Source organism: Gavialis gangeticus, unplaced genomic scaffold (assembly GCF_001723915.1).
Source record: "Gavialis gangeticus isolate Ggan-Ray unplaced genomic scaffold, GavGan_comp1, whole genome shotgun sequence".
In the NCBI taxonomy this organism is placed as follows: domain Eukaryota; kingdom Metazoa; phylum Chordata; order Crocodylia; family Gavialidae; genus Gavialis; species Gavialis gangeticus.
The window spans coordinates 6,560,601-6,567,085 of record NW_017729019.1 but is presented as its reverse complement, the minus strand read 5'-3'; the positions used below and the strand labels follow the sequence as shown (position 1 = coordinate 6,567,085).

The 6,485-nt window shown below is 54.6% G+C and overlaps 2 long non-coding RNA genes across 2 annotated transcripts in view; one reads left to right on the top strand and one right to left on the bottom strand.

The window, feature by feature from the left end:
- LOC109295219 overlaps positions 1–2,690 on the bottom strand; it is a 16,009-nt gene extending 13,319 nt beyond the window's left edge. The window contains exons 1-2 of the long non-coding RNA XR_002096695.1: positions 1,910–2,690; positions 1,550–1,551 (exon numbers count right to left, since the gene is read on the bottom strand). This is a non-coding gene — a long non-coding RNA (uncharacterized LOC109295219). The remainder of the gene's footprint in view (positions 1–1,549; positions 1,552–1,909) is intronic.
- Positions 2,691–3,194: 504 nt separating this feature from the next.
- LOC109295220 overlaps positions 3,195–6,485 on the top strand; it is a 15,311-nt gene continuing 12,020 nt past the window's right edge. Inside the window, exon 1 of the long non-coding RNA XR_002096696.1 lies at positions 3,195–3,622. This is a non-coding gene — a long non-coding RNA (uncharacterized LOC109295220). The remainder of the gene's footprint in view (positions 3,623–6,485) is intronic.

Genomic DNA, 6,485 nt, shown 5'->3' with positions numbered 1-6,485 from the left:
TGGTCCGACTGCGATCCGGAGCCCGCGCCGCAAGGTCTTGGCTGCGGGAGCCCGCGGGGCGGGAGCAGCCGGTGGGGTCGGCTTGGGGCCACCCCCAGCTCGGGCCTCCTGGGCGTTTCTGGGCGACAGCGCTTCTGCGGCCGGGAGGCAGCGTCGGCCCCACTTCCCTTCCCAGCGGCCGGGCAGAGAGGAGGGGCCGGGCCGGTGCTGCTCCGTGGGGTGGCGTGGGGCAGCAGTTGACCTTTTCAGAACAGTTTTGGGGGTCGTTTTCTTTTCTTTTTTTTATCTCCGTGTTGTTTCACCTCATAGGAGATGTCCGGGAATAGTAGGCATTACAGGAGTAATTGCACATGCAAAATGGCTCGTTTAGAATTTGACTAAAATATCTAAACAAGAAGCTTGTCTGACTTCCAACGGGAACCTAAGAACCGCCCAGGAAACAGAAATCCCTTCTGTGCAGACAAAGGCTGATCTCAACACCTCAGCAAGGTGACCCTGCCCTAGACAGCGGCCAGGATAGTAAGGGGTGCCTACGGGTGGGCTTTGGAAGAGCCCCATTTTCAGAAAATGTGGAAAACGCTGCACCTGTGAGACAACTATCACAGCTCTTCAGGGTGCTTCACGGCAGGCACCCAAAATCACAGCTCAACGGGGAAAGCCCTGCCCCTGCCCACACCATGAAGATCAAGACATGAGCTTCGCTATGCGAGCACAAGCGACCGGCAGGGGAGTGCAGGGTGCGGAGCGGCAGGTGAACCACGGCTCCTCAGGGCTGCAACGAACGCTGAAACGGCGAGAGCTGCCCTGGCTACATCTTGACACCTTGCGTTTGTGGGCCCGAGGAGCCCTGCTATTGGGCTCGGGCTCAAGATGCTCAGCAGCTAGGCTGATGTGAATCAGCCAAAAGCAAGAGTAGATGTGTATCTCATATGCTACATTAATCAGAAGCCTCTTAATCAAACACATTTTTGTTTCAATGGTTAAAAAAATATTCATTCCCTCCCTCCAGCCAAATGCCCTGGAAATGTGCTGCAGGTTTTCCCCAATATTTAAAACAAGTAATACATTTGAAAATATAATTGATTTTTAGAAATAAAAATATATTAAAAACAATTATATAATGGCACTGAAAAAATGGGTTTGGCTCCCCCCAAACTCAGCAGCCCCCCAGGGATGACATGGGTAGAGCTGGCTGGAAGCCTGCAGACATTACATTAAACAGGCAAAGGGGACCGCAGCTGGACTTAAGGGACTCACGAAAACCTGGAGGCAACTGGGGATGCACATAGTCATTCTTCCTGCAAGGTAACAATGCAGCTTCCCACTGCCGGGACCCAGCCCTTAGAGAAAAAGCACCCACCCACCCTGCCATTAGAAGTAGCAAGACTTGTACTAAAGGCGTTCAGAGAAGGTCTGAAACAACTGGAGTTTAAAAAAAATAAACACCAAGAAGCTCACAAATCTCCTGAGCATTTTATTTTTATTGGGACTATTTTTGTCTTTTTAGACAAGGATCAGCTGAACTTCACCAAATTATACAAAGCATCACAACTTCACTGGACCTTACTCCTTTAGTTCTTCAAATAAATCAGGACTGATTTACTGCAGTGCATTAATAATTGTAAACTGCTGACTAGGAACCATGTGTTACACACTCTTTTACCATTGGTCCATCAGAACAGGAAATGTTTGCATTAAACACGTAAGAACGCAGATCGGCTCGGCAGACAGAATGAGAAAGTTTATCCCTTCAGCCAGCCTCGACAGGAAAGGCTAATGACCAAAGCTTCTCTGTAGAAAAGCTCCAGCCACAAGGTGAGGTTTTCAATACTGTTTATCGTGTGATTGTGCACGTCTTAGGCACGCTTGCTCCTGCCGGTTTCATGCTGAGCACGCCAACTACCTTTACCAAAAACCTACACGCTGCCTTCAATCACACATCTATTTTGATCAACTGCTTAACTAGCAGAGCCGAACAACCTGCAAAACCCTTGACTGCTGCATATCAATACACACAACTAGCACAAAGCCTCAACCTCATCAAACACAACTCGGGCCAACCCAAGACCGAATGCACGGTGCAACTTGAAGCGTGTGGCTGCATGCTCCTAATGAGTGTTTGAAAGTGTAGAGAAGCACACAACAGTCTCCATCTGTACCTATCTAAGCAGACATTAAACATTTCGCTCCCTCCTGCCCACCCCAACCCACGCTTGCTGTTCCCAAGCTTTCTTTTCCTGCTTCCATTCGTTCTCCAGCAGCCCTTCAGGGACCTGCAACAATACACAAAACAGAAGTGGAGTTGGCTGGCAATGAATTGCACAACCCCCTAAAAATAGAAAAGAATGTAGCTGCCCATTGCACTCTCAAGCCTGGTGTCCTTTAAAAACAAGGGGGACGTGACATGCCTCCGGTTTACTAAATGAGGGCGAGTTCCCCCCTAGCAGTCACCCATGTGTGACCACTGCAGGACCTACGACACGAATCCTGTGTACGAGGAGGTCCCAGTGCTCCCACCTTCCACAAGGCGCTAATCGCAAGGTCGACAACTTGGGGATGCAGCTTGCAGAGAGTGTGTCCAAACCCCCTTACCTTTCCCTCCTGCTGGGCGGGTGGGGGTCTCTTTCTCCCTTAGTCGCTCATCTGCCATCTTCTCTGTTTCTCCTTCTGGGGGCTTAAAAAATATACAGGCACTGGATTTAAGTCAGAGGACCAGACTACAGGCCCCAGCTTCTTTCCCCCTTTTACCCTTACCTCGACCTGCAGCCACTCTGTCTGCGGGAAGTGGGGAGGGCAGACCTCTGCGGGCTCGGCTGCTGACATCCCGGCCAGCCAGGAGCAGAATGCCGTGGGCCAGGACGCTGGACAGGACTGCTAGGCCGGCACCATGAACAGTGACCCCAAGCACCGGCAACCCTGCTTACAGGGCAGTGCTCCCCGCACACAGCTGGCTGCTGGGGCATGAAGCCCAGACACAACCTGCGAAGTCCTGAATGCCAGCTGGCAGCTGCCTCAGGCGGTCTTGATCAGGGGGCAAAGCTGCCCCGTGGACAGAAGGGCCAGACAGGACAGAAGCCACAGAGCCCAAAGGACTAAACAAGGCCTCCTCCCCACAGGCCAGAAGGGCTGGGGGCACAGCCCTGTTTAAAGGGTGCAGGTGGAGGCCATCTCAATAGTGACGCCTGCATGAGTCTTTGCAGCAGAGGAGCAGAGACCTGGACCTCAGTTACAGGAAGGTCACTAAGCCTCGGGGCCCCAACGCACTCAGTATCCTCCAGAAGCCTGCAACCATCCCAGACCAGAAAGGAGCTCCATGCCGCAAACAACTTCACCTCCAGCCTTACATTGGAAAATCCTCCTCCACTCCCAGGGGGGCAAGAAGGCTGAGACTGGCACCCTCCTTACAGGGCACGGTCCGCCTGACTAGCCAGACTGCCCACAAGGGGTAAAAGGGAAAGGCCCAGAGCCCTGCTTACAAGGAGGGCCCACGGCCAGCCAAAGGACACAGCTGTCCCCAGAGGCACAGTGACACCTGCACCCTGCTTACAGGGTGGTCCACAGCCCTGCAGAACCTAGCCCTTCACCGAGAGGCACGGGACTCACACCCTCGTTACAGGGCACGGTCCGCCTGACTAGCCAGACTGCCCGCAGGGGGTAAAGGGGAAAGACCCAGAGCCCTGCTTACAGGGAGGGCCCACGGCCATCCAAAGGACACAGCTGTCCCCAGAGGCACAGTGACACCTGCACCCTGCTTACAGGGCGGTCCACAGCTCTGCACAACTTAGCCCTCCACCAAGAGGCACAGGACTCGCACCCTCTTCACAGGCTGGCCCCCCCATCTGGATGAGGAGTGCCAGGCACAGATGCAGGAAGAAGGACAGGTGCCTGGACACAGGGATTGGAGAGGAGGCCACGAGATTCAACCCAGCCACGGGAAGGTCATCAAGCTCTGGGTTCTAAAGAGTTTGCTGTCACCTCACAAGACTCGGCTCCTGTCTACAAGGCCATCCTGCTGCACAACACTGCAGACTGCTCTGGCTCTCTCAGCCCAGCCAAAGGAGACTACGCCCACCCTGCTTACGGGGGCACGTCTCTGACTGGCTGGCTATGGCAGCGGACCTGGCCTCCCAATTACAGGGCGTCCAGCACTACGCACGTTCAAATCCACTGTCCTTCTCGCTTCGTAGGAGGCAGCACGCACCCTGCTTACAGGAGCCTGCGCCGTCAGCAGCCGCCTCTGGCAGCTGGCCTGGACCCGATCCCAGGGTGGCCGCGCTGCACAAGACCACCAACCAGATCCACACCCTTTACAAACGAGGTGGTGGTGACACACGCCTGGCTTACAGGGTTGTCCACCTTCCACCCAACTGGTGCAGACATGAAACAGCATCAAGGGCAGAGACCCATTTCCAGGGTACAGGGAGCTCGCCCAAAGGCTCATGAAGCTGAAATTTGGTTAATACGTGACTGAGACTTAAAGGCAGGGAGGGGATTCTGTCCAGAGTCCCTTTCCTTCATGTCCCGTTTCTCCAGCTGGCTTTCCTCCTACCTTGCCTCTTCTCTGCTGCTTCCCCATCCACTTCTTTGCCAGGGTCTTCTGAGGACTGAAAGAACAGAAACCAAGACCGGCTGTAAGCAAACAGAGCCTGAGCTCACATCTAGCAGCCTCAACCTCTCCCTTTTGAACCCTAACATGAAAGGGTTTCAAAGCACTTGGTATCCTCCAGAAGCCTGCAACCTTCCCCGTAATCCATGGGCAATACCTCTGGTCAGCCTCACAAAGTAGCTTAAGATGCACAGAAATCAAGGGCAGGAGACCCCGACCTTGCTGCCAGGCCAGGGGTCACAGGAGGTCCCACCGCCCCAAACCTCCCGAGGTTCACAAATCCGCAGTCCACAACTTAAAGATGGAACCCAAGGAGCCCGTGGACTCCCCATGTCGAAACTCTCTTACCTTTGCCTCCTGTTAGGCTGGCCTGGTTTTCTTCCCTCCCGGTCAGCTGGCTTCTGCTCGCTTGCCGTCTTGTCCGCTTGTTCTTCCGGGCCCGATGTTGACTCCCCAAAAGAGACCGGACTCGCGTGACTCGGGGCTGCAGCCTCAGGTGTTCGATTCAATCTCTGACGCTCGACTCCCAGAGACGCAGGTCAAATGACGTCTGCCACTGATCCCTTTTCAGCAAGGGATTCAGCATCCTGGGCGATCCACTCGCAGGCGCTCAGCACGCAGTGGTTACAAGAGAACCACTGTAGAAAGGAAAGGGGGCAGCGGGTGAGGGGAGCTTGGATGCAAAATGACAGGAAAGAGCAAAGACAGCGCAGGGGGAAAGGATGAACTTGGAGATGAAGATACCAGGCACCAAGGAGGTGGCTGGCATAGCAATTTTATTAGTCTTTTAAATAGCAGCAGGCCAGCTCACACCTGCTTTCCTGCTGTCTTCTCTGCTACTCCTTCCAACGGCGATGGGGCTTGACCCCTGATTTTTCTGCTTGCGAGATGGCAAAACCCCGTCCTGAAAGGGGGACGGCCACGGGCAAGGGCAGGGACTTTTGTAGCAAAGGGCAGGGGCTGGGGCAGGACTTCTGGTCCCAGTGTGGCAATCAGGGGGCGGAGCTACCGGTGCGGCCCTCGACTGCTTGCCAAAACTCGGTAAGCGGCCCTCCGCACGAAATAATAGCTCGCCCCCGAGTAAGGCGGTGTGTGTGTGCCTGCAAAGAGGAGACAGGCAGCAAATGCAAAGCTCTGAGTGCACCGTGTAGCCTTGCTGCTCCGACATCCGGAGGTCGGGGGCTTGATCCTACTGCTGCCCAGCCGGCGCATGGTTGAAGTAAGAGAGCAAAGCAGGCGAAGACAGTTGGATAGAAGAAAGGTGTGAGAAGACAAGCAAACACCTTAGTAGGAGATGGAGGATGGAAGTGAGCCAGAGGAATGAAGATCCAGGGTGCTGTGTGCTGGAGCCAGCACCCTCTGGCCTGACCCCAAAACAGCAGTGAGCCCCACTCTGCTCCAAAATGTCATCTTTATTGTGCCAAGAGGAGGGGGGGATTGTAAACAAGTATGAGAAATATACAGGTTAAGTTACTCCTCGTCTTATTAACAAAATAAAGCTCTATCTATATTTACAGTCATGTAAAAAAAAAAAAAAAAGAAAAAGAAAAAAAGAGCAGCCGGTCACCTCGGCACAGCGTGGGACGGCAGGGGGGTACAAAATCGTCCTGGTGCCAGCGCACATCTGCCTGCACAGCCCAGCTCACGCCCCGCCTGGCCCACCGAAGCCGCGGGCTGAGCGCACCAGAGGGAGACAATAAATAACTGGAACAAGGAGTGGGGCTGCGCCCTGCCTCGGAGAAGCCGCCACAGGCAGGGGGGTGCAAAGCCGGGGAAACTGTGGGGTAGGAGCAGGCCACGCGTATGGCAGCCGTCAGCCCAGGGTGCTGCAGGACTTGGGGGGCCAGAGCAGGGAGGAGGGGGCAGGGAAGGAGGTGCA